This window comes from Camelus ferus, chromosome 33, assembly GCF_009834535.1.
Source record: "Camelus ferus isolate YT-003-E chromosome 33, BCGSAC_Cfer_1.0, whole genome shotgun sequence".
Lineage (NCBI taxonomy): Eukaryota > Metazoa > Chordata > Mammalia > Artiodactyla > Camelidae > Camelus > Camelus ferus.
Window position 1 is genome coordinate 6807431 of NC_045728.1, and position 27157 is coordinate 6834587.

The 27157-nt window shown below is 52.2% G+C and overlaps 1 protein-coding gene across 2 annotated transcripts in view; it reads right to left on the reverse strand.

Moving 5' to 3' along the window:
• Positions 1–27157, reverse strand: part of PKNOX2 (PBX/knotted 1 homeobox 2) — a 233735-nt gene that overhangs the window by 74721 nt on the left and 131857 nt on the right. The window contains exon 3 of one of the 2 annotated variants that reach the window (XM_032472656.1): positions 15546–15653. The exons of the other annotated variant lie outside the window; for it this stretch is intronic. The gene's annotated coding sequence lies outside the window, so the exon portion shown is untranslated. The remainder of the gene's footprint in view (positions 1–15545; positions 15654–27157) is intronic. 2 annotated transcript variants of the gene reach the window in all.

Below are 27157 nucleotides of genomic sequence, written 5' to 3' on the forward strand. Positions count from 1 at the left end.
GGATGTCTTTGCTACAGAAGCACTCAGGCTCGCCCTAGCTCACACACACCAGGCACCGAGATCCAGGCTTTACTTCCACAGAGGGGCTCGGCAGGGGGCTCTGAGGGGCGCCTCACTGACCAACGCCTAGTTTTCACGGCTGGGTCTTGTCTGGGAGGTGGGAAATATCCAAGGAAGGCGAGAGCAGAGTGAAGAGGTTGGGGGAGGGGAGAGGATAGAGACTCTGAGACACCAGGAAGAACTTCCAGAGTAAAGACTTCTGAGATACCAAGATGGGTGTGGAAATCTCTCTTTTTTGGACCCTGAGGGAATAAAGGAAATAGGGGTATTTCAGGGGTGTTCTAGGCTCAGCCCTTCCTGGACCTCTGGCAGATGAGGTAAATTTGGATGGGGTCCACGGGTCCCGAAGGCAAGATCCCTTCCAGAGAGGCAACCGCTGTGGGGCTGTAGTGCCAGCCGCCTCCAGAAGGGGGAGCCTGAGGGCAGAGTCTGGCGGCGCGTTTTCTCCCCTTTTAGGGGCAACTGGATCCCTTCCACCTCAGGTTTGGGTCTTTTGGTAACTCATTCCACAGAGGAGAAAGTCATCATGAAGGCCAAGCACGGGAAGCTGAATGAGGAGGATTTGGGCTAAGCAGAGGACTCTAGTCTGCATTCTTTTGTTCACTGTCCAATGAATGGGAGGTAGGGTCATTTTAGTCTTTGTCCCTAGAAATACTTGCAGCAGCTGGGGAGCTGCCCTACTCGGGGTAAAGAGAGATGGCGAAGTGTAGTCTGCTCCCAAAAACAACCACTGTCCAGGCTGAGAGGAGATGTTTCAGTCTGGAGCCTGCTGGGCTGTGCAGCAGGGGCCAGAGGACATGGGAACAATTTTCTGAGGCCCCAGATGGCCCTTGCCCCTCCCCTCCCCCTCTATGGGGTCACCACAGGCCACTAGGCCACTGCCCCCATTGCCCTCTGGGGGCTTCTGCAAGGAAACAGGAGGCCTTTTCATCAGGGGCTTAAGTTTCCCTCTCTGCTTGCTCAAGCACAGACGCCTCTGGTGACCTGATGCCTCAGGAGACTCGGTGCCCATCACCATCTCTGGAAGCTCGCTCTTTTCCTCACCCACCTCTGCCCAGAGAGGTCCTGGCTCCTCCCATCACCTGGGCTCGGGCGGGCTGGGGGTCCAGGTGGAACCATCCTGTAAGGGAACATGGGGACCTGACTTCTCCTGCCTGACACTTGGCTGGGAATCCACAGCTGGGGTGCTGGGACTCCTGGAGAACAAACAGCTGGCCCCCCAGCCCTCGGGGTAAACCTGCCAGTTTTGCACCTTCTTTAGGAGTGTGGCGGGGAGCAGCAGGCCTGCCCAGGGCTTCTGAGCACTTGTCTGTGGCCGAGAGGCTGCTCCGCCCTGTCCGGAGGCCCCGGCCCTCTGTCACCAGACACCAGGGCACTCGAGGGAGCACAGCCAAGAATGCAAACGGAGGACACCCGAGGAACCCTTTACCACAGAGAAACTTCCCATGGAGGAGAGGCTTCTGTCACGTCAAAAGGTTGCTTTTATGCTGAAAACCTTTATTATATGGCAGCTAGGAGAGGGAAAAAGCCTGATGCAACACAAACTCACAATGATCCAAGAAGAAATAATTTGTCACTGATATTATCATCAAAAGGAGCTAAAACTGCCGTTTTCCAGAGCTCAGGAGCCAGATGAGTGAGGCAGTGTGCACAGGTCGGGAGTGGCTGAGGGGGCGGGAAGGGTGCCCCTGTAGGACTGACGCAGGGGCAGCCCAGAGCACCCTCTCCCTCTGTCTCCTCAGCTCTGTCCCCAGCTCGACAAGGTGAGGCCCTGGGTCTGAAGCCCAAGCTCAGTGTGTTGACAAACAGGCTTAGGGAAAAACGACCAAGCTCGTTAGGCAGGAGCTCATTAGGACTTGTTGACATGAAACCCATTAGACCAATTAACATTCCATTAACGGCCTGGGGCACCAAGGGGTTAAGCTGCCCCACAGTAATTGGGCTGGGGTGCTGGGGTTGGGGGCTCCCGGCCTTAAGGATGAGAAACAAAGTCTAATTGGGAACTCTGCGGCCAGCTGGCCCCACAGCCTTTGTTCCTGCCCCCTGACCCCGGCTGGGCCTACCCTGTAGGGACCAAGGTGGGCGGGGGGAGGGCCCAGCTCCCCGCGGCTCCTCACTGTCCAGCCCTGTCGCCCCAGCCTGGAGACTGGGCAGGTGGTTAGCACTGGCCAGGGGTGGGGGGCACATTTCCACCCTCTTGGACTCCGAGCGCTGTGTTTTCTTCATCCACCCCTCCCTCACTTCTCCTCGCCTCCTCACCCCCGGTTCTGGTCCCGTTTCCCTCCCAGGCCTGGGAGGTCAATCTCCTCTCCTCTCCCGAACAGGTTTTCTGTGACACTGCCACTCTGAAGAAACCTCTTTGGAGAAGCTAGAATCCTTGAGGGCCCAGAGCCCAACTCACCTGAAGAGAGTTGTAATTCAGGCAGAGGGGTCAGGGGAGGGAGACCTGGCCCTGGGCCTGCCCACCTCCCTCCCTCCCTCCTTTCCGCAATGCTGAGGCCCCCAGCAGCCCTTCTGCTGTCCTCCGACACACACACATGAGCAGCCTTTTGTTACTCTCCCTCCCTGCTACAAGCAGAGGCTGTGGAAGTTCCCTCTCCTGCCTGGGCCTCAAAGTCCTCATCTGTAAACTCCCATGATCAGATGGAGCCTGATCTGAGAGAACGTCTGAATTTCACACCCCGCCCGCTCTGCCACTTCTCTGTGACGTGCACAGGTCACTTTCGCTCCCGGACTGCAAACTGAGGGACTGCAGCAGAACATTCTAAAAGTCTTTGCCCACGGGTAGCACTCAACACAAGCTTTGGGGAACAGGGTGGAAATAGTTGAAGCTTGTAGCTTCATTCCAAAGGCTCCCTCACCTGAGAGTGAGGGAAGGAGGCCCCTGACGCCAGAGAGCCGGAGCCCTCCTCAGCGCCCCCAGCCCCGAAGCCCCCAGGTGGTTACCACCCCCTCCCCCAACCCCAGGTCTGCCCTCTGAGCAGCTGCCCAGGTCTGGGTTCTGACGTCTAGACGGATTTGCAGGAGGCTGAAATAACACTGTGAACTCAGCAGGAGGGACCAAGAGGCTGCATTAGTAACCTAGCTGGCTTCAGCGTCTCCCTCCGGAGCAGTCGCCTCAACCCTGGCGCAATCCCGTTTATTTTCCTTGGGCGGCGGAGAGCCTGGTCCAAAATCAGTCCCTGGCCCAGCTCCCTTCCCGGAAGCGGCCTGTAGGTGGCGCCGCGGAGCCCCGCTTTAATTGCATTATATAATATAACCTGTTTACTAAATCATGTAATCAGTCGCCTTAGGATTTACAGCTTCGGATGTGTATAGAGAATTGGACTTTGAGTCAAATTTAAAAACAAATAAAAATGAGAGGCAGCTGTTGCTGATAGTGTGATATTCATCTTTTGGAAACAAATTCCCCCCACTGCTATAAATTATGCCTGGAAAAAAAAAGTGTTGGTGGTGGGAAGGAGTTGGCTACGTCTCCTCTGCTGGCAACTCAGAGCGATGAATCTTGAAATAACGGTGTCAACCTGTCACTGATTTCATGTGACTCTGGATTTATCTAAAGAAATGCAGGCGTACGTACACACACACACACACACACACACACACACACACACACACACACACACCAGGTCTCTTTGCAAAACCCAGTAAGGGCTAGAAACTGCAAGCTGAAAACTGAGTGCCTAGAGGAACTCAGTGGTCCCTGCGCCTTGGTGCCCAGAGCCAGCACCGGGAGGTGACCAGGGTGAGGCCAGTGTGGGATGGTGAGGAGGATGGAGGTGACCAGGAGGATGCACCTGTGGGTGGGAAGTTTCAAAATGTGAGGAGGGCTGGTAGAAACGTTTCAAAGGGAGCAAGATGTGAAGGGAAGAAAGGGAAGAATGAGGTCAGCCCCCCAGGAACCGCCACCTCCCCGCACGTCAAGTTGGACCTGTGCTTTTTCACCCAGGATGATCCGGGAGCCGGGCGGAAGCCCAGGGCCTGAGGTGACAGGAATGCATGGCCTAGGGGATGCTGCTCCCCCCATCTTTCTGACCTGGGGGTACTGGGGGCAAATGAGATCCTCTAGTCTGATAAGACCAGGCTCAGAGTGTGAGCGTTGGAGCTGTTCAGTGCTAACCACCTGCCCGGTCTCCAGTCTGAGGCGCTCCAGTGTCCACACTGGAGGAAGGATGGTGGAGAGGGGCTGAGCAGAATTTGCACTCAGGATCAGATCCCCCTGGCTCACTCACTGTCCTGAAGGCTGGTGGCTAAGGGGTCACAGAGAGTCCCTGCTCCACCAGGTCCTAGGTCCCAGGGGGCCACTGCAGTGGGCACAGAGCTGGAGTCCTCGCTGAAGGTCCAAGCCAGAAGGGCCACTTCCCTGGTGCCCCTCTGGTTCCACTTGGAACTCTTAGGGGGAAAGAATTCTCTACGACAACCAAGACAGCTGGCCACTCAGGCCCCTTGGCCTCCCACAGCCCTCGACACTAATTGTCATCGGCTATTTTTCTGGGAGGCCTGCTTGGGAGGTGGCGAGGGTCACGCCCTCCTGTGATGGTGCAGTCTCTAGGGAACAGAGTGGAGCCAGCGTGAGCTCTGACTAGTGCTGCCGGCTTCTGCCTCCTCGAGAGCCTGGAAATCGCCCCTCTCCCCACCTTGCTCTCCTCCTCCAGCCCCCAACTGCCATGGGGACTTGGGGAGGGGCAGGAGCCTTCTGGGAACCCAGAGACCTGCTGCTCCCTGTCTCAGCAGTGTGGCCCCCTCCAAATGGCCCGTGGTCCTCCCTCCAAGAGCCTCCCCTTCCTCTCCTTCTCCCCACTCCCAAGGCCATTTCGCTCTTTATCTGGAATAACAATATGTCCCCTGTGGGGCTGGGTCAGCAGGTGCATTTACAAGCTCACTTGCTCACTGACTGCAGCCCAGGGATGAGCAAAACCTTGCTGGGGCAGAGTTGCTTGCTGGGAGACCCAGTTCTGGGAGGAAGTGGGTGATTATCCACCCTGGATCCTTCTGTGTCCACACTGTCGTCGGGGGAGGCTTGGCGGTGACACAGGCAGAGGATTCAACTACACCCTGGGTGTGGGTGGGGCTGTTGGCAACCGCAGACCCAAATTGCCCTTCTCACCCCAACATCACCCACCCCTGACCAGGTTTCCCAGAGAAGAGCCCAGTCCTGCCCAGTGGCCTCTGATTCATGGGGGCTCCCAGCACATCAGGGCCCAGAGCTCCAGGGCTACAGCTTCCTCTACTCCCCTAGTTCAGCTAGTTTTCAATTTGGCTTCCAAGAAAGGGACCAGGCTCAGCGTTCAGAGAGCAGCCCTTGCTCTGGCCCCGGCATCTCTCCCGCCGGGCTCCTGTTTCTCACACCGGGGCCGGAAAGTGGCAGAGCCCCCTGCTTTCCTCTCTGCCTTGCCTGTCACACCTTTTCTGGCTTCAAAAAGCTGCTGATATATTTTACAAACTGAAACAGCAATTTAATTCCCCCTGATAGCGGCAATTGTCCATTAGATCTTCCTACCGAGGAGCTTAACAATAATTCCTTTCATCCAACTGCTTGCTTCTTCTTGATCTGAGAATCAATCCCATAAATAGCGGCAAGAGTTTTCACATTACTCTCCCCCTCCAGCTTTTAGCATTTTGATGAAGATTCTCATCTCCTCTTTAAGCACTTTACAACTTGGCAATTTTTCCCCCTTTGGTTCCTTTAAACAAAATAAAACAAAAAAACAGAAAGGGAGAGGAAAAAAGCATGCGAGCTCTAAGGGTAGGCACAGCCCTGCATTCGTCTCACAGAGACGTGGTCTGTAACTTCTCCTGCCAGGAGGCAGGGGGCTGACAGCAGTGACCTCCAAGGGTCACTCCCAATCTGCCATAAAGCACGTGCTATTCTGCCCCAGAGGCGCCGCCAGTCTGGTCCTAAATATCACACTCACCCACAATTGGGTCCTGTTTTTGTCGGTGATGCTCAACTTAGAACATGTTTTCCCTTTCTCTGAACCCCCTCCTCTTACTGCTGTATCCCAGGGATGGGGGTAGGGAGGCCATCGCTACTGCCCCGGGGTGGAGTCCGCGGGAAGGTTCCAGGCACTAGAGCCTCTCCGGGGGCCTGTGGCCAGGTTCCCGCCCATCCCGTCGGCAGCTCTGGAACCTGGAGATGGGATCCTGCCCTCCCTTTTTCATCTCCAGCCCCCTTCATCTCTATCCAAACAGCGTGAGTGGGAGAGGTGGGGAGGAACAGAGAAAGGAGAGAGCTGGCGGCCTTTCATTCAATTATTTTTCTTCTCTTTTAAGCATCCAGGCAGCCGCAATGGTCAGGGCGGAGGAGGGCCGCCAGCCTCTTCCGTGGGAGCGGTTGGGGTGGATTGCCAGGGCAGCTGGGAGCCCGGGCCGGCTCCCCCGGGGCCCATCACGTGCTCCCTTGTCTGCACACACATGCAGAGAAACAAATCTAAAAATGAACCCAGGGACTGAAATCCCCCTCGACAAACCTGATTCCCAGGTTTATTATTATTTGTTGAGAGCTGACAGCAGCCGCTGCTCAGGAACCGAGAGGAGAAAACAACACGGGCCGGGCCCCTGGGGCTCACAACTCAACAGAGACAGACAAACAGCTCCGTCACTGGGGACCCCAGATGGAAGGGGTGCTTCTGCTTCTGCTGCCCTACCTGCCTGCCCCCTCCCATCAATCTTTCTCTCCTTGGAGGCAGTGGCCCGCCTGGGAGGGCAGCACTCCCTGGGAGCTGCGGAAAGGAAGGAGCAGGGGAAATGAGGGGCCTGAAGGGGTGGGCAGGGAGGGGGCTGGGGTGAGGGAGTCTACAGAGGTAAGGGACCCTGGCCCCTCTCCAGTCTGTCACCCACGATGCTCTCAGATTCCCCTGGAAGCAGAGGCTGCTAAGAGGGTCATCCAGCCTCCTCTTTTCTCTGCGAAGGACGGTACCACGTCCTCTGGCTAGTGGGTATCTGGTTCCATTTTTCTTAATTGCCTCCAGGAAAAAAAAAGGGTCAAGAGTCAGGGCTGTGGAGGCAAGTGGCCCTCTGGGCTCAGTTTATCATTGAAAAGCCACTCATCCCTGACACTTCCTGACTCAGCCAACAGATGTCCTCCCCGCTGGGCCTTGGTGGTGACCCAGGTGAGCTCATGAGACAAAGGGAGACCAGGTAGAGTCCCCGAGTCAGCTCAGGGGAGGAAAGGACGCCAGCGAGGCCGCCGCAACCCTCGGTCCTCACTGCTGCTTGGAAGGAGAACTGGTGTCCTGGTCTGTCAGAAAGGCAGCCCCGGGGAAGGGACGATGACGGCTGTCACGTGAGCAGAAGTGATGCTGGGAGCAAGTCCACTCCTGGGCATGGCCACTCCAGCCCCCGCTAAGCGGGCGCCCCCTCTCTACTGCGAGAAACATTTCCTCCATGCCTTTTGCTGTGCTTCTCTGCTACAAGCCTCCTATATTACCGATTGTGCCCTGACCTTCATCAAAACTTGGCTCAAAAGCCTACTCTTCCATGAAGCCTTCCTTCACGTTCCACCCCAGCGCCACCCTGTCACTGGGAGCCTTGCCGTCAGGCGGCCGTAGGGCTCCGTAGTGTGAATTAGCACTACGTGTGTTTCTATGTTACGGAAAATCTGCTCCCCAGCCACGTGTCCCGTCCTGCCCACTGAACCCTATGCTCCCCAGCAGACGAGTTCGTGGCTCTGCCTTGCATTTCCTTCTCGGGGAGAAAAGACTGTGCAATATGACTTCACAAGGTCTGCCTCTTTACCGAGCCTGAATATATATACAATTACAATTTAATTTCTTTGGTTTACTGTTTAAAGGTAAAACAAACAAACAAATCTGGGAAGGATAAATCTTTCAGTCCCAGCAGTCATTCACACCTCAGTGAGAACGAGTTTGTTTCCCTGGAGCCAATTTTGCTCAGGGAGAGACGATAACACAGACTTAGTAACGACTGTCATTGACCGAGCCCTCACACGCACCGGGCACACTTGGGCGTGGTACACTGGGCTTCTTTCACAGATAGCCTTGTTTATTTTTCTCCACAACCTTACAGTGTAGGCATGACGGTTATCCCCATTCTAAAACTGAGGCTTAGAGAGGTTGAGAAAGTTTCCAAATGTGACCCGTGGTCTGATTTCAGGGTCTGAATGTTTAACCTAGAAGTCTCTCAGGGCGGAGGGGAGGAACACCAGAGGAGGAGTGAGAGCCTTGGAGATGTAGAAAGATAGGCTGTCTGTGGAAATACGACCATCTGCAGTTGGGACATCTGACATGGGCTGTCCTTGGACCTCCACAGGCACCGAATTTCCAAGACTCCCCCATATCGACAGGCCAAAACATCCCCCGTATGCCAGATTTGGGCTTTTGGACTTCATTAATGAGCACACACTCTCTGCCTGTGGATGGTGGGACTGCTAAACGGCCAAGTTCATTTCTGAAGTCAGCCCCGTCTTCTTTGGGCAGCAGTGTGTGTACAAATTTATTTCAATATTTTATTGCATCTGCTCTCATTACTGCAAAAAAAAAAAAATGAGTGGAAGATGGAAAGTGGAAAGTGCTGATAGCAGCGATAGGAAGTTGGGGTCTTATAAACACAGTGCAGCAGAACCAGAGACGGGAAACACGGAGCTGATAGAGGCAGGTCTGAGCCTCCGTCCTAGACTCGCTGGACTGTGGGTTCAGTTATGAAGGGAAAGAACAAAATGAGAGAATGAATAGATATGATGGAATACATGGTTGAAGACGGGCTGGGCAAGGTGATGAGTAATTGGGAATTGGATCATGTGTCTCAGCTGTGGGCTAGAACTCCGGGCGCTGGTGCTGGGTGAAGGCGGGGACGGCCTGGGCCCTGACCCCACGCCGGGAGGCAGCTTCGGGCCAAGGCTCTGACTCACATTGGCTGGGACTCTGGTAGCGTCTCCTTCCGGTCAGCAGGGATCGAGGAGCCGTGCTGTGGCCCAGGTGGGCGGGGTGGGGTGGAAGGGAGCATGTAGCCAGCCTGAACTCCCTCACTGTGACTGCTTGGCCTTCTTCTCCTGCCCCACCCAGGGTTTTCCAGGGACCACCCACAGCTGCAAAGAAGTCCCTGTTCTGGTGGGAAATATGCTATGACTCACAGGCAAAGAGGCACCTGGCTCTGTCTTTGGAAAACCTGTCCAGTTGAGCAGTACTGTGTTTTGGTTTTTCAGATCATCCTTAGGAAGTGTCCCATCCTTGTCACATCTCCCTGGATCCCGACTTTATCCCCCTGCAGAAGCCCCTTCCTGTGAACCTTCCTTTCAGAGCCATCCCTTCCTTTCTCTGCCCACAGAGGTTCCAGGCAGTGTTCTGAAGGGGCAACCAGTGAAGACATCTCCACGGGCCAACAGTGGGGTTGTTACCCACAGCCTCCGAAGCAGGCTGCAATAAACAAAAGCGCAGAGGACCAGAGCCGTGTTCTGCCTCCCACAGGCTCCCGGCTGTCTTCTGCCAAGTTCCAGCCCCTTCAACCTCCAGCCTTGGAAAGGGGTCTATAGTTCTCTGGTTTCTAACAGGGAAAACTTTAGTCATATGCTGGCGCTTTCCACTGCACTTGACCGAGGAGAAGTGTTTCATATTAGCAGCAGAATCCTTGAATACTAGCAGCTTGTCTGAAAATTATAACTCGCAACAAACCTTAATTCTGCCCTTTGCAATGACAACTCATTCCCTGTTGTTGTGGTCTCGGTGGAAGGAAAGAGGCCTGCCTTCAGTACAGAATCCTTATGGACTTGAAGTTCAAGATTGTGCCTCACCCTTCTCCAGTAAGATGGACCCCACTTCTCATGTCAGGACAAGGACGGGGCGGGTAGGGGTGAGGAGGAGACAGCCTCACACAGTGGACTCTGGCCCTGGGGGACCAATTAGGATGCTCCGACTTAGAACAGAGAATGATCTTCTGGGATCTGAGCACTTGTTAATCTGAGTCTTCCAGTGCCTGGCCCATTCAGGGAGGAGTGAAGCATCTTGACTCCCAGATCTCGAGATTCTGTCTGGAGCAGACTGATCTGGGTGAGCAGGGTGCTGTGTGGGAGGCGTCTGCTCCTAGGGCGGGTCTCTGGGGAGGGGAGGAGGAGTCAGGCGAAATTCTCATCCAAGGCGCCTCCCCAGGGGCACAGGTGCCTAAGGCTGGATCAGATCCCTGCTATGGGCAGGACTCTGTGATGGTCTGTTTTTCAGGGCCTGGCTGTCTCAGGTCAGAGCATCTGCTTGGCAGCATTGGGAAGAGAAGTCTGCTGTCTTTTTGTTCTGGAATTCATAAAGGTGAAAAAAAGATCTCACCTAAGGAGGCACTAGCTGTGGTGAGGGGTTATTTCCCTAACAGTAGCTGTGAGTGGAGACGTGGGGCAGTGGGAGAGATGGGCAGAGGGAGAGGGAGTGGGAAGGAGGCCTGTGTAAGAATGACTGGGAAGGTCAAGGAGAGAGGTCCCCAAGGGGACATTCAGGGGATGCTGAAGAGATCTGAGGTTTGGGGAATTGTCTGTAGTGGGAGGCTGGCCACCACGCTGCTCTACGGCTCACTCTCCGCTTTCCCCTCACTCCTCACTCCTTAGCTTCTTCCCCAACCCCAGGGGCAGTGTAGGACTCAAGGCTCCAGAGCATTCTGTCCAGAGCAGATGGCTGTAGGGCTGGCAGAGCAGCTTCCCTGTACAAAGGAGAAATCCTGTTCAAGTTCATGCAGCCAGTTGGAGACGGGTCCTAACTAGAACCCAGGTAACCAAGTCATTAGTCATTTGCTGAGCACCTACTATGTGCTGGGCTCTGCGCTGGAGCAGTGGAAGTTCCAGAAAAAGAAAACAGAAACAACAGAGCAGAATACACATAGATACGATGAAATGAAGCAAGACAGGTGACTTCAGATTTAAAGGGATCCCAAGGACTGAGTAAGAGTAACGAAAAAAAGAGCAAACCAAATCTCAAGCCTCAGTGCAGCGTGGTGAAATTTCAGAATTTTAAAAAGAAAAAGAAAACTAAAAGTGGATTCTCATTGCAAGAGTGGAAAGAAGAAGGTGGCGGAGCAGCGCCTTCAAGATGGAAAGGAAAAGGTTTTGAGCACGGGAGCCAAGCTGAACTGGGTCAGATTAACAGTCAAGTCTGAAGACAAGGTAAAGTCCGTGTTGGACATGTAACAGCTCGGAGTTTATTTCCCTCCCATCAACATAAAAATAACTAGAGGCGGTATTCTAGTAGAACAAAGAGGTCGGAGGAAGAGGACAACGTAAAACAAGACAGAGCAGCAGCCGGCGTGACCAATGGGAGGGAAGGCAGCTGGGAGGGGGGCAGGTGTTAACCTGGGGGCTCGGAAGATCCCTGGCAGCAGCCAAGTGGTGACGATAGGATTCCATTTCGTTTTCTGTGGTCAAATCACACGATTTAGTTCTGTGGTTGAATGACATTTCCACCTTATAATCAACCTATAGTCAGAATGCGGGTAACTACAGTTACTTAACGGACCATAATAAATCTTCTAAATTTTAACATAAAGATAGTACATAGACGATTACACTAAAATTGTAGCACTGTGTACTATATAACACATATACACTGTATTATAAATATACGGCATACTAAAAGTAGATAATACCAAATTTTGTTTGATCAAATGCATACAGACTGGAGGGAGCAGAACGTGTGCTCATTGCCCCACTTCCATAGCAGGGAGTTACCTGATAAATGCATATGTTAAAAAAGAGGGTTTTCATGCATATTACATAACATAATAAATGGCCTCAAAATCAGCTAAAGCGTTGGGGTTGACTTTGGATCGTGAGCCTAGTGGGCAGAGGTGGGGAAAGAAGGGAGATTTTTAATTCTACTTTATATCTTTAGCACTGTGGGTTTCCTCCTCACATACATGCTTTACTTCTAAATTGTAAAATAGCTAAGCCCGTTATAAAACATCCATGTAAGAGAATACTACACAATCATTAAAAACAAGGATCTATTGCTTTTGACCTGGAAAACTCTCCCTTATATAGCTTAGGTTAACAAAACAAGTTTTTAGGACAGTATTGAACACATAACATTTAACTGTGTTCAACTAAACACCCAAACAGTAAGATGTAGTCTCTGCCTTCAAGGAACCCCTGTCTGCAGCCCCTTCTGTGTCCTCTGCCCTACGCCAGGCAGCCTGCTTCTGGTATGTCTTCCTTTCTCTGATTTTTGCAAGATGCAAATCACTTTTTGTCCTTGGGAGGAGCTGTTTCATGTATGTTTCAAGTAATGAATGCACATTCTGGACTACAAGTGATCAGTCCAAAGACTGTCCTGGATGAAGCTGCCCAGGAGATGCAAGCTTCACATGCAAGTAACGGTGTGAAGGAAGCCAAGAGGGGAGGAAAATCTGAGAGTTTCAGATGCTGAGGCTCCAAGGCACCTCAAAGAGCTCCATCTACCCCCTCATTTCACAGATAAAGAACATACGTGAGGCCTGATGGAAGCTCCATTGAACTAGTGCCCAGAAGAGAGAGAGCTGGGCTTGTTACAAGCCAGAGGCAGGAAGAGAGGCTGTGAGATGCTGAAGGCCTGATGCCTGAGCCCCGCAGAGAAGCCCCCCGGGAGATGGTGGGTGTGTGAGGGGCTGGGGTCCACTTCAGGAGCTGCTCAGGGTGCAGATGGGAGACCTGGAGAAACTGGACCAGATCATGCTTCCTTAGTGTCCACGGGAGCTGGAAAGAAGCAGCTCAGTGTGGGCAGGAGGGAGCATGCTGGGGAGGGGCCCAGGGAGGGACCAACGTTTACTGAGCATTCGCCACCGGCCAGGCTTGCATCAGGTGCCGCCTGGTACGTTATTCAACCCTCACGCTAGCCCTGTGAGGTAAATATAATTATTCCAGGTACATGAAGATGGTGTTGGTTAGAAAACTAAGTCACACAACTTGCGTCAGACCCCGCAGCCAGCACACGGTAGAGCTGAGTCTGGGTGGGTCTGTTCCAAAGCCCCTGCTCAAGGAGTCAGAGGGCGTCAATAAGTCTGTGGTAACTAGTTACTAAGAGAAGTGTCCTCCCCAGACTGGGACAGCCAATCCTTCTCCCTTCCTGACCCCCGCGTGTGTACGGCCTCGGGCCCTCTACCCAGTCCATGAATATCCAGGCGTCAGCCGGCGCAGGGGGACTAGGATTTACGCTGGCCCAACAGGGCCCTCCCAGCTCGGAGGGTAACAGCAGACAGGGTTCCCTTCCTCCCAGCTGAGCACTGACATTGCCTCCTGAGGACACTGAGCCTGCGACGTCGGGGCGAGGACAGAGCAGGAGACCAGGGAGGAGGCCTGGGTTCTGGTTTCTAGTGTTAGCGCCAGACCTGTCCTCCAGCAGCCCCAGGGACACACTCATCACTTCCGCCCCCGTTCAGTTGCTGCCCCTGGCTCCCCCAGGTCTCCCTGGGCACCTCTGCGCAAACCCCACCCCCAAGCCTCTGACTTCAGGGGGAGGCAGGCAGGCAGGCCCAGGAGAGTACGTGTGTCAGTTCGGGGTTGTCGCTGACACGTGGAGATCATTAACGAGACTTATTTTTAAATTGTAATTGCAAAATGTAAATGCGCCCCAAACTGATGTGTAATTGCTACCCCCTCCACCCCAGCCCTTCCCCTCTGGTGCCAGCTTTGCAAGGAGAGAATTAGAAAATAAAAAGGGGGTGGATTATGTAAGCAAAATGATTTTAAAAAAAGAGAGCGAGAGAGCTAAGAATCGAAGTGAGACAGCTGGCGGCTCCTCTGATTGCCACACTTCCAGCATTAGCTGCAAAAATTGTCCTTGCCGACTGCACCCATCCAAGCAACAGTGTCAACTCTATGCAGCCCCCAGAACAGACCACACTGGCGCTCACTTGGCTAGGCTTGTTCCGTGCACAGCGAGTGTACGTGTGTGCGTGTGTGTGTGCGTGTGTGTGTGTGGCGGGGTGGAGGGGAGGCTGGGGTGATATTTGAGGTTGCCTCTATCTCATTCTTGAATGCCTTCCATTGTGTAGAAAGACGCAACTCACAGCAGGAGTTAGTGGTCCGTCAACACACTTCCATCCTCCCCCTAGTTCTACCTAGGGAGGGCCAGGCCCCTCCACCCCCAGGTACTGCCTGTTTAGACTCCAGCCTCAGCAGCATCAGCAGGGGCTGGGGAAGGGGTGTATAGGACTCTGTTGGGCTCCCTCTGAAATAGGTAGCTCGGCAGGAGGAAGCTGATTCACTCGCCAGTCCCAGAGCAGCCACTGGACTAGGGCAATGACAACCGTCCACACTGGTTCCCCAGGAGTCTCTGACCCTTTGCCCCCTTTTCCTCTTTAACCATCCCCCATCTTCTCCAAGCCCTCACCACAGCCATTGCCTGCAGGGAACTCCTTTCCATATCACTGTGCGCACAGGCTCCGAAGATCGTTGAAAAGATTGTCCCCTAAATGGGCATCATTCAGCTCACACTTGGGGTGAAGCCCTGACCCCTGGGATCCAGCCTTTCCTTCGGCTTTCACCTCGAGGGGACCCAGCATGACTCAGCGTGCTCCCTACCCCATAACACACCCCGAACACAGGGCTCCCCTAACAGCCAGGGGGCACAGGAACAGACGACCACGGCTGGCCAGTTCTGCTGCTGTTGGACGGGCCGTCCCCTTGAATATCTGGGGCTTCTCTAACCACCTGCCTGGGGACATTCACTTTTCTGACTGTCTCTCTCCCTCTTCTCTAGAGGGAAACCAGCTTTTGTGAGGAATTTGGCAATTGTTACTGCCTCCAAAATGAAGACTGAGGAATTAGAAGGTCATGGCGGCCCTAAGACATCAGGAAAACTTACAAAATCCTGGGCAGGGTCCTTTGGAGTTGGGGCCCAATCTCACCATAACAGACCCAGCCCTTATCATGGCATACTGGAAAGAAAAAAGGCTTGTTTTGGATAACTGACTTCCAAATCCCTGCCTATACAGATACAGGTCTGTGAGATCATGAAGTTACTTAAGGGGATGTAAAAAACCCTATCTGATAAGAGGATTAAGTGAGATTCTCCATTCAGAATGCTTTATACACTCCGAGGAGCTATTTCTCATACTTCATCACAAACCACTGGGATGCAGTTTCCTCTGTGTTCATCAGAAACACTTGGGGTGCAGATTCCTGGTCTGAACCCGGACTCGCAAATCAGGAACCCCGGTGTGAGATCCAGGCACTGAATTTTCCAGAAACACCCCTGGTGATAACGCTCGCTCCAGAGGGTTGTACAAGTGTTACCATCATCATGGTGTCAGCAACAGCCCATCCGTCTGTATCAACAACAGTCTATTGTTCATGGAGTATGTAGAAGAAAAGAGAGGTGCCCAGGGACCAGGCACACAGCCCTGTGCTGTCCTCCAGGAGCAAAGACATGGAGAAATCACGCAGGGCTGTGCTGTCGAAGGTTGTGTGTGCTAAGTGTCAGCTAATGTTACGGGCTGGTTCTCGAGGTTTTCAGAAGAAAAGAGAATCTGCCTGGAGGGTTTAACTATGTGTTAAAGGATGGAGAGGCATTTCTTACTGTTCGGGTGATCCTGGTGGCCTCTAGGATGGCCCTCAGGAGACTTGCTCCCCTCTTCTCACTTCCAGCTGGGCCAGAATGTCTTCCTGCCTGCTAGAGCCAGCGCACCTGCAAAGAAGGGCAGAGAAGTGCTCAAAAAGGGCAGAGAAGTGCTCGGGGCAGGGGATCAGGGAAAAGAGGACCCACCTCTGTCCCCCCCACTCCAAGGCTGGCGGGAAGGGGTACACTCTGCGTGCTCTGCAGGCTTCCTACCACGTGCACCATTCAAGCCCCTCTTCTCAGGGGCCGCTCAGCCCTTGTCACAGTGGGAAGTGCCCTGTGGTCACCTGTCTGGTCCCCTGGCACCAGACACATAGTCAGCCCTCTCTCCCTGCAAGTGTGGGCTGGTCCCTGAGTGAAGCTGGGTCCTGGGGAGCCACAGCTGGCTTTTTGTTTTAAACTGTAGGGAACTCAGAGAAAGGGCGGCAGTTGCAACCTGTTCAGGTGTGCAGAAGAGTTTCAGATGGTTTCCCTGCAGGCAGGCTTTGGCTGGGGGTCTGGAGAGACACTGATGGGCTGGAGGGGAGGGTGCCTGCTGGCAGCAGGGAGGAAGAGTCAGGGGGGTAACGGACCCAGGCAGTGGAAGACAGCCTCGGCCTAAAGGGGGATTTGACTGCACAACTTACTTATTTACTTTTAGATTAAAGTGGATTAATTTTGTTTCTCAATGTCTGAAATGCACCAAGTGTCCAGAAATGAGGTTGGTGGTCAGCACCAGTGTAAGGCCTGGCCTGACACTTCCCACTCACAGCAATTTCTCCCTCTGGATGGAGTTGCTGATTTGACTCCAGTGAGGCTGCGCTTGGGGCCAGGATGGTGGGGTCATGGGAAGGGAGAGGGGGCTGCTGATGCCTGGGCTGCATTTTCAGGGCAGCAGCAGGGAGCATCTCCAGCCAAGAGCCCCAGCCCTGCAACCAGAGGTAAACGCATCTTTAACATTCACAATTCCTTCCTAGTTAACACCATCTTAGTCTCCCTGTAAAAACACATTTGCACCTCAGTAAAGAATGTAATTAACTAGTGACATGACAACAGGAGGAGCTAAACAGTGGCCGGGCTGGGAGCTGCAGTGGGAAATGGAAATTCAGACATTTGCCTGAACAAGACTTTCCTGCCTCCCTCTGGGGTGTGTGTGTGTGTGTGCGTGCGTGTGCACTGCTGGAGGTGAGGGTGGCAGAGACACAGCATCCAGGATCCTAAGGGGTGTGTGAACTCCTGGCTGCAGGGAGAGGAAGTGGGGGAGCTAGGAGATGGGATGACTGGAGAGGAGCACGTGGTTAATGAATTTCCACTAAAAAATCTCTCTGGGTTGAAACAAAACCCCCTTCCCCACATGGGGCCCAGATTCCTCCCAAGGAGGGATGATGGATATGAGATCCATTCAACGTGGCAGAAGGCTCAGGTCCCCCAGGCCATCACCTGCCCAAGAGATCAGGACTGAGGGAGAGGATGCTGTGAGCACCGAAGTGCCCCCATCCCAGCCTTCTCCTCCTCCACTGGCATTGCCTGTGACTTCTGTGAATGACTCCTGGTTCCCCGGTCCCCCAGGCAGCAAATCTGAAGGACAAGTCCACTTCCTCCCTTCCTGAGCCCCACCTCATGTTCCCTCCCCATCACTCCCCCACATCCCAGCTCTTTCCAGTCCGGGAGGAAGATGGTCTTCTCCTTTCCATTCCCAGTGATACACCTGGAGAGGGCCCGCATCCCTGGCCATGACGGCCAAGTCCCTCCTCCTCCCTGCTGTTTGCCCCACCAGCCTGTTAGCTGCCTTGGGACTGAGCTTCCCAGGCAGAGGGCTTCATTTTGCATCCATCCAGGGCCTCGGACTTGCCAGACACTGTCCGGGATGACCTTACAGCCGTGCTACCTCCTACTCCAGAATTTTCAGTGACTCCTTACTCATGGAAGGCACCTCTGGTGTTCACTGTCGCACTGATCAAGTGCAGCCTGGCCCCTGACCTCCCTAACTGCCTTCTGAACTCAGCTTCGACCCTTCACCGTAGGCTTGCTACTGCCATCCACACACAGCCCTTGCGTTCTCCAAATCTGTCCCGTGACCTCCCACTTCTCTTACTGCCCCAATTCTACATCTCTGCTGGACAAGAACCTTATCACTCTTCAGTGTTCAACTCGAACATTCTGGCTTTTTCCTCTACAGCCAGACGTCATTTGATCTCCTCTGTGTTTCCAAGTAACATGTTTGTCACCCTCCGAAAGCTCTTGCCAGGCTCGGTTTCATGCTACAGTTAATCTCGCATCCCTCTCGTCTCTCTCCAAACTGGAGGCTCCTTGTGGGCAGAGACCCTGTCTTATAGCTGCATAATTTTTCATTTTACAAAGTACTTTCATATGTAGTATCTTCTCTAACTCTTAAAACAATCTTAGAAGGCGATATGTTAATATAATAACTTAATTTTTATTACCTTCATAAAATAATATATCCTTATTGTACAAAATAGATACAGAAGAAGGAGAAAACTTTAAGTTAGCTGTGGTCCTAGGATACAAACATAACCACAGTTACTATGTAGAGTAAGACGCCTTTTTCTTCAAGACAGGATCATACTCTACACGCTGTTTGTTCTGTAAGCAGCCTTATAAATTTAACGACGTACCGTAAATACCTTTGCACATAAGGGAAATGTACACAATAATCTTAGTGACACATGGCATGCCACTTACGGATGTACTCCAACTACCCAGCCAAATTTCTATTATTTGTTGTTTAGATTATTTCCAGTTTTTGTCATTAGAAACACATAATGCCCATTCTTGCAGCTGAGTTTTGCTCCAGACTTGATGATTGTCTTAGGGTAAGTTTCTAGATGTGGAGTTGCCAAATCCAAAGGTGTACTCATTTCAAAGAATTTTTACAAATTACTTGCGGAAGGTCACGCCGATTTACATCATATATGGAGTTTATGAGAGATGCCTTCTTCCCTGCCAGGTAGCTGATCTCATTTTATCAAGGTGGATAATAAGGCTTAGGAAAGTCAAGCGCTGGGTTTGCCTAAGAAAACAGCCAACAAGCGGCATATCTTCTGACTCCAGACCTTTTGTTCTTCCCCCTCCCCCCTCCCCACCCCCACTTCTCTTTGCTCCTATATTTCTTACCAATCCAGAGAGGGGGCCTGCAGTAGTAAGTGCTAAGTAAATGTTGGGCTTCCCGAAGAAGAAGGCCGAGGCGATGTGGGGATGGGCCATTCCGGGGGGCCCTACTGATGTCAGCCTCCCGTCTTCTGCCCAGGGGTCAGGGACCTATTTTGGCAGAGGAGAGCTCTGTTCTTGGGTAGCTTTTTACTAGTCCCTCCACCCCCAAGATGCAAACTGCTTCAATTTAGACTCTGTGTATTAAGAACATACCATGTGCCAGGGCCTAGGCGTGCAACGATGAAACACACACACACACACACACACACACACACACACACACACACACACACACACAGGCAAGCTCTCCCTGTCTTTGAGGTGCTCACTGTCTAGATGGTAAGGACATAACGGTATCCGGTCATGTGTGGACGATGCTGCTTCTGGCTGCTGGCCTCCCCTCCTCCGCTTCTGCCAAAGCCCACAGAGCTGGGGCCAGGGCCAGGGTCTGGGTCAGGGTTGCTGAAGGAGGAAGCCCTCTCTGCCTGGTGTGTCCTGCAGCCCCTCTTGCTAATTGTGTCCTTTCTGTCACCGAGGGACTGGAGCTCCCTCCCCACGTCCTGCTGCTATGCCTGCTTTTCTGTCTTTCGCTTTAGTCTTACCCCTGCCCCCCCCCGCCCCCGTAAGGAGTGGAGCCCCTCAGAGAGGACCAACAGCAGTTTAGGGAAGAGAAGCCCACCCTGGCCACACTCAGGGACTAACAAATACACAGTTGAGAGGGAAGGACGGTCCCCAGTGACACCAGCGTGCCCCACGCAGGGCACTGCCTGCAGGGCGACACTAGACATAGATGTCCCCTTTCCCACACTGACAACTGCCTAGTCCCCACAGCCTGGAGAAAGCTTCAAGGCAGAAGTACATCCGGTAATCTCCTTTCTGCCAGCTGTTCCTCTGAGCATCACAAGGGCAACTCACAGGACCGAAGGCACTGAGACACAGGAAAGAGCCTGCAGCCCTGGGGGTGGGGGGACAATGAGGTCGCAGCTGCCCTCCCCCCATGCTCACACTGGCCTTGCCCCAGGGCGGGCCTTGGGGGCGCCAGAGAGAGTGTCAGCCCCTCTCTTTCGTCCTGTACAAAGTCTGCCTCCCTCAGAGGCTGGCAGGCGCCTGTGACACAGCTGCCCTGATCCCAAGGCTGGGCTGGGCCCAATTAACAGGCAGCCTGACAGACAGGGAGGCGGACCGAGAGACAGAGAGAGAGAGATGGATGGGAAGACACGGGCCCTGTGTGACCTGATGGCCCAGATGTTTCAGGGACAAAGGAGGAAGCAGGCTCTTCATCTTGAAGATAATGTCCCTTCTATCCCCATAAGATCCCCAAGAAATGGAGTGGCCCCGCTCCCGCTCTTTAGCTCTGATCAGGCCGCTCCCAGGTCATTTTGTGGGCACGCCCTGACCTCTGACAGCCCAGCAAGCTTCCCCAGAGAACACCTTTGCTCGTTTAGCCAACCTGCACTTACACTTTTTGCAGATGAATGGGACAGCAGTGAAGACTGAGCCTCTGGTATCTCTGGCCAGAAGCCCAAACCAAAGGCCTGTCCCCTGTCCACTTTGGGGGTGTTGCCCCAGCCTGCAATCTATCCCGGGAGCAAACGACATCAATGTCTTTGTCCTCATTGATCTCACTCTGGAGACCCTCCCAGGCCCTTTTCTTGCGTAAGTGCAGTGATGGAGGTGTGGTTTGCCTACCAAGTCCCTGGGGTGTTTCCCCAAGGGTATAGCTCCTCCTACTTCCCTGTGGGGTGAGCAAGCTAAGGAGGCAGATAGCTGGTCCCAGTTCTGCCAAAAATTTGCTGTGTGATGTTGCACAAAACCCTCCACTTCTTAGAATTCTGTTCCATCACCGTCATCATCAATTTGCACCGCTGCCGTCTGTACACAAGAGGCGGGACCTGACAGGGGGCCCTTTTCTCGGACTGCTGGTGATTAGCTGTTGCAGTCAGTTGTCCCCGAGAAAGCCTCAGATTTCACCAGAGCCATGAGGCTGATCTCAAAGAGACCAGACTCCAATTCTCTAGGAAGGGAGAGCGCCTCCATGGAAGCTAAAATAGTTTACAGACTGGCTTATACTGTTTCTCCCCAACTCAAAAATCTGTAATGACTTGCCAGGACCTATAAAGACAAAATCCAAGTTTCTTAGCCTCCTTTCTTGTCCTTTGTAATCAGACTCAACCTACCTCTCTTACCTAATCCCCTGGTCTTTCAAACCTGAGCCTTTTCTCCATCTGCACCAGGCTGTCATGGTATTACAGATGGTGAAGAGCTAACCCTCACCCTCTGACCCCTTGCTCAGGTCCCCACACCCCCTGGAGGCCCCCTTTCCTCTCCACTACTCAGGTCCTACCCATCCCCTAAGTCCTACCTTTCTCTGAACCTCTGCAGCTGAGTGGAGTCAAGCTCTGGGTCCCGCGCCCTACGATTGGCCCTTAATCTTACTTTGCTTTGTGATCTTCTGTGTTCCCTGTTAGTCTCAGTCTCCTCAATGGTATCATAAATGTTTGAGGACAAGATCGGTGTCTTCAGTTTCTCTTATGCCTTCCACGCGTACCCGGGCTGGTGCTGTGCCCGTGTGGAACATCGAGAGGATCGTTCTTGCTGCGTGAAGAGGAAGCATCACCAGAAAACACTCAATCAGACCAGTGCTCAACCAGCTTAGCTAGACTTTGCCTAGTTAGTGATTATCACTTGTTGTCAAAGACATTACAATTCCCTCCACTTCAATGTGTCTCTGAATTGAGAGCTTCGGACCACGCTGTGGTTTATTTCATGTGCCTCCTACACTAAGATGAAGAAGTGAACGTGGGAGATAGTACAGTGGTCTGGAAAAAAACTCCGAAGTCAGACAGCCTGGATTCACATCCTCCATCTCCCTCTTCCTGGCTGTGTGACCTCTCGGTGTTCCTATTTCTGAAAATGGGAACGGTAATACCTAACTTACGGGGTGTTTATTGGGGTTTTATGTCATTTATTACATCAGACACACGATGTGCTCAGCACATAGTAAAGGACTCAGCATCGACACAGACTGAGCCACAAATGGTGAGTGTCGTTGTTAAGACAATCATAGCAATTATAGTTTGTTTCCCTTTTGTTTGGCAAAATCATACTCATCCTTTGAGATCCAGCTCTGTAAAGTTTTCTCTCACGATAAAGTCCAAAGCTCTTAGCCGTGAACTCCAGGCGGTATCTCAGCATATTTTCATTACATGTTCCCATGGGCGCCCCTCCCGTTTGAGCCCTGAGCTTCCTGAGCACAGTGCTCCTGCTTCTAGCTCTGGCCTCGCATCAGGCTCCACGTGTGCTTATTAAATAGGGAGTGAATGGATGAGCAGGAATGCTAAGAGCAGTCAAGAGACCAGGGCAGAATTCGACCACACACAGATTAGAGACGGGTCATGGGGAACCCATCGTAGAAAGCACATGTCCCTTTTAACTCAACTAAGACCAGCCCCAAATTTAGTGAAGTCCCTTGGCTTTCCCAGTAGGATTACGTTTCTAAGGGTAACCACCAGCCTAACCGAAGCCTTTTGAAAACCTCTGCAAAGCCCTTCCTGTCTCCATCCCTCCTTTGCCCTCAGCTGGGCTCGGTCCTCCTCCTGTTCCCCGCCATTCCTCCCACAGCGGTCAGACCGTCCAGCCTCGGAGCCCCAGCTCCCTCACCAACCAGGCTGCTGATGGACCCTGGGTTCCCAACCCAGAAGCAGGGGAAGGTCAGTGCATCTTGGTACAAACGAATCATTCTTTTCTGCCCCCATAGAGTGAGCCACATTTTCCTCCCCTCCATCTCCTCTGCCACACCTCAGCTTAGCAACAGCCTGCAAATCAGTCTCCCCGCGGCCTTCCTCATCGTGCACGTGGCTGCCACAGGACGGTTCTAGCAGCCTAGAGCATCCTGTGCACCATTCTCTTAGCACTTATCCTGCAAAATTCTGATTTCTATTCGCCTACCCTACTAGATTACATAATCCTAAACAGAATGTGTTTGGAGCCTAATCTGTATACCTATAAGGTGTTCAATAAATATTGGTTGAATAAAGGAGTAAATAAATGTATATGTTCAGCAGAGGATATGCAGAATGTATGGCACACAACCTGCTAATGTCCCTTACAAAGAACTGTGTCACCCAGTTTATTATTTAATCTTTGCAGCAACCCTCCAAAGGAGGTGTCACTAGTCCTATGTTTAAAAGGGGGAACTGAGGTTAGAAAAATGACTTGCCCAAAGTCACAAAGCTGGTTAAGGGGGTGAAGTGAAAGGGCAGAGTCCAAGGGTGGTCTCCTCCACACCTCTGCCCACCTGCCCGCCTGCCCGCCCAGCCAGGGAGAGGATCCAAAGAGGCTGAACTGCTTCTGCTCTGCCTCACTTGGGAAATAAACAAGAAGAATTCTTCCTCTCATCATTTGGTGAGTCAGTGACATTTCGTTTGACAAAGAATCTAGGAAAAGCCTCTCCTGGGACCAGTTTTGGGACTGGGCTGTGATAATATTGCTTTATTGAAAAAGGATGCTAGAAACTGAGCTCCGGATGGCCTTTTACATGGAGTAATTTATGCAGGAAATGAGAAATAATTTTTTAAAAAGAAACACACATTGATCTACACATGGTCACAAAGAGAGAAGTGATGATCACACACACACACACACACACACACACACAGGAATAATATCAGAGACACTGCCACTGACAAAGGCACAAATGCCAGTTCTTGGTCACAATCATGGCCACACACCCCATAAAACGCCAAAAGACTGCTGGTGGGACCAATTCAGAGCCTGTGGACACACCCACTTGCAAAATAGTCTGATGGCTCTGACCCCCTTCCATGTCTTCCATGGGAAATTATGATTTTCCCCACACGTGTAAATTTGAGTTATTAAGGAACACACAGGAAGCATGACATTGAAGAAATTAATCTCTCTGTGCCTCCTTGCCCTTCTCAGGGCTCTGTCCCCTCCTGCAATGATCCACTGAGCCTGGAGATGCTGCTGACCAGATGACTTGCACCCCAGGCACAGGTCTCCACTCCGGGATTCTTGCTGCGTGCCTTACAGAGGTTTCAGTCAAAATCAGTTTGTAGAGGATAGCAAAGGAACCATAACAAGGCTGGGGAATGAAACGCCTGTAAAATTCTCATTCAGATGCCTCTCAGAAATAAATCTCAGATATGGAAGGGATGGGACTGGGATTTTGTTTAAAAACGTCTCCCTCCCTGGGTGAGTTTGTGAAGGGTTACTGAAAGCCAAGAATGTGCCCCCTTCCAGCCATGGTGAGTTTCACCTAGGCTGAGAGCTGCAAATAGAGTCCCTGTTCTTGTGAAATCAGCACCTGAGAAGCTCTAAGAGGCCAGGAACAGCTCTGGGAGCCGGGACACCAGGCTTCTATCCAGAACGTTCCTCTATTCACTGGGGATGTGACCCTGGGCACCTCCATCACCACCAGAGCCTCAGTTTCTCATCTGTGAAGGAAGAAGGTTAGAACTGGATGGTCACTTCTGCCATGGTCTCATCAGGAGACCTTGGCCAAGTTCTAATGAGACTTCACACAACTGTATATGCATGGTGATTATACATTACAGAGCACATCCAGCCAAAGCCATTAGCATTTTGCCTGAGTTTGACAGTGACTTTGTGGAGTTACTAGTACTGGAACCAGCATACCCATTTTACAGACAGAATAATCAAAACGGGGTCTTAAAGCATCTTGGCCAAGGTATTGATTCAAATTACATGAAATTCAAATCTTCCCTTGAACATCAATCCCTATTAAAAGGGAAAAAAATACACAACATACTTTGAAAACCCTGAAGTCTGCCCTGGGAAAAATTTGTTTCTATTGCCTAGGTTGGACTTGTTAAGTAACAACTGTGATTTCAAAGCTTCTGCTACCTGTTTGCATGGCCGAGGGTGGAGTCCCAGAGCAGATGTTCTGTCATTTAGGAAAAAGATTCAGTGTCTTTTAGCTGTTAAAGGGGAGGCCAGGCCTGCTCTGGGAGGGGAAAGATGAAAGCAAAGGGAACTCAATTGTTACCTACTCATTTGGCTGGTGTTTATTGAGTGTCTGCTGTGTGCCAGGAACTGTTCACAATTGTTAACAAAAAAGATAAAAATCTCAGCATTCATGGGGTTTACATTCTGGCCAGGGTGGAGAGGGGAACAGTGGACAGATAATAGCAAGATAGTGAATAATACATACAGTGTCAGATAATAAGGGCAAAGGAGAAAAGGCAAAAAAAGGATTGGAGAATGAGGAATTTATAAAGTTCCCCCGCCAACTTCCTGGTGAATCTAGTCTAGGACGTCTCGAAGATGGAGGAGCATAAAACTCAGAGCAGAAGGGAGAAGAAAGCAGGTGTTGGTTGGGAGAACAGGTAAAAGGGAGGCAGGCCAGACTGAGCGGGAGAAAACAGTGAGAAACTCCTTCCGTGGGACACGAGGAGGGACGTGGAAGGGCTTGGAAGACCTTATTTCGTTATCTCGTAAGTGAAGTTCAACTTGTTCTGCTCTCCACCCTCCACAGAGCCAGGGCCCCCTCTGGCATCTCCTCGGGGGCTGGGACCAGTGGCATTTCCCTTGGCCACAGAGTTTAAGGGGGTGACCCGAACTTCAGTTATGGAGATGAAATCAGGACCCAAAACCACGCCCTGCCTGGACACTTTAGAATTCAACGCAGAAGAAAGAGTCAGTAATACTGAGCCTGCCATCATTAAGAACGTTGATGTTTTGTTTACCATGCACTTTTGCCGTTAATTTTGGTTTTTAAAAATATTGCATTAAAATATTATTTCTCTTGATTGCTGAACTTTTGGGCATCCCCTTAAATTTTATGCCTGGGGTGAATGAGCCTGGCAGGCCAAGCCCCCACACCAGTAAAAATGTACAGATGTGGCAGCTTTGAGAGAAAGGGCGGCACCCACAGTGGGGACAGCTGTGCATGGAGCACAGAGGAGGCCGCACGTGCAGGACGGAGGGAGAAAGGGGAGCAGGACCTACTCCAGGGCAGGACCCTGAAGCAAGACAGGACCAGGAGAACCTGAACACCTTCCTCTCTTGGACTCCAGGGGAGATGGACGTCCCGCAGCCTGGGAGAAAATCTCCAGTTGTTCTACAGGGATGTTCACGGGAAAGGCGATCCTCGCACTCCAGGGGGCTTGGGGGACACATGAGTGATGGCAGGTGGCTAGCTGCTCTCCCTTCCAGCTCTGCAGCTAAGAGTCCAATGCAGTAATTAAATGGTGAGGGCACCGGCATCCTGTCCACTGGGAGTTGTGCAGGCAGAGTTGCTGGGCTGCCCCAGGAGATGTGACCAGCAGGCCCACCCCGTAGGAAGGGGAGGGGAGACTTGGTACTTAGTTCATCCTGCCTCCTATGGGGCATTGCTGCTCAGAGTATTCTTATCTATAGGCTAAGATCAATTAATGTTTGCTGAAATGAAAGGAAGGGCCCCTGTCCTAAACAAAGGCTATTTCTGTAGGAGCAGCAGCTGGAATAACCAAAACAGAGGAGCCATTAGCCAAATGGCGAGGAGGCGCTTGTGGCCAAGGGGGCTTGCCCGCTTGTGTCCGTGTCACTGTGCCCGCACGCCCAGCACAAGAGGCCAGATTGGTGCCTGTACCCCTGCAAGTCCCACCTCTCCGCTTCCCTGCTCCCTGTTCCTCCCAGCTCTGCCAGTCCATCGGCCCTGCTGCTTCCCCTCCTGACACCTCCCAGGGATGCCAGGGTCTGTACACAGGGCCCCACATCCATCATACTGCTGGCCTTGCAGGGGTCAGCGTGGTCACAGCTGCCTGAGTCTCTGTGAGTTAGGAAAGGAGGCATGCCACTTCAAGAGTAAGAGTTTATTTTTGCAGGTTCTGAGCTGAGGCTGAATACTGGATGGTCAGAATTTAGATATACGTCTCCCTTCATAAAGCTCCAGCACATTCTACAGACTTCAGCTCAACAAAGTGGGAGATAGGAAACAAACAGCAAGGGACTAAGATGACCCATTTAACGAATAGACACCTGCCATCTGTTCTCTACTAAACAGCTAGGGAGACCTCTTTGATGTGCAAATTCCATTCGACCCCCTCCCCTTCTCCCTGGTTTCAAACAGTTATTGGCCTCCTATTCCTCTTGAGATCAAGACCAATATCCTCACCCTGGCCTAGAAGGTCAGGTGTGGTCTGGCCCTGACCATGTCTCCTGCTTCATCTAGTTGACTCTTTGCCTTCTGGCCACCCGGGCCTTTGGTTCCTGGAAAAAACAGGACATGTTTTTTTCCCACCAGAGGGCCTTTGCACAAGCCACCCATCTTCCTGGAAGATGCTCTTTCCTCAACCACCTTAAACTAGAAACCACCAGTCTGCTTCACTTTTGCATCTCAGCTGGAGCTCTTCCTCAGGGGAGCTACTCTGACCTCCCAGAGCAGGGAAGCCTCCTCTGCA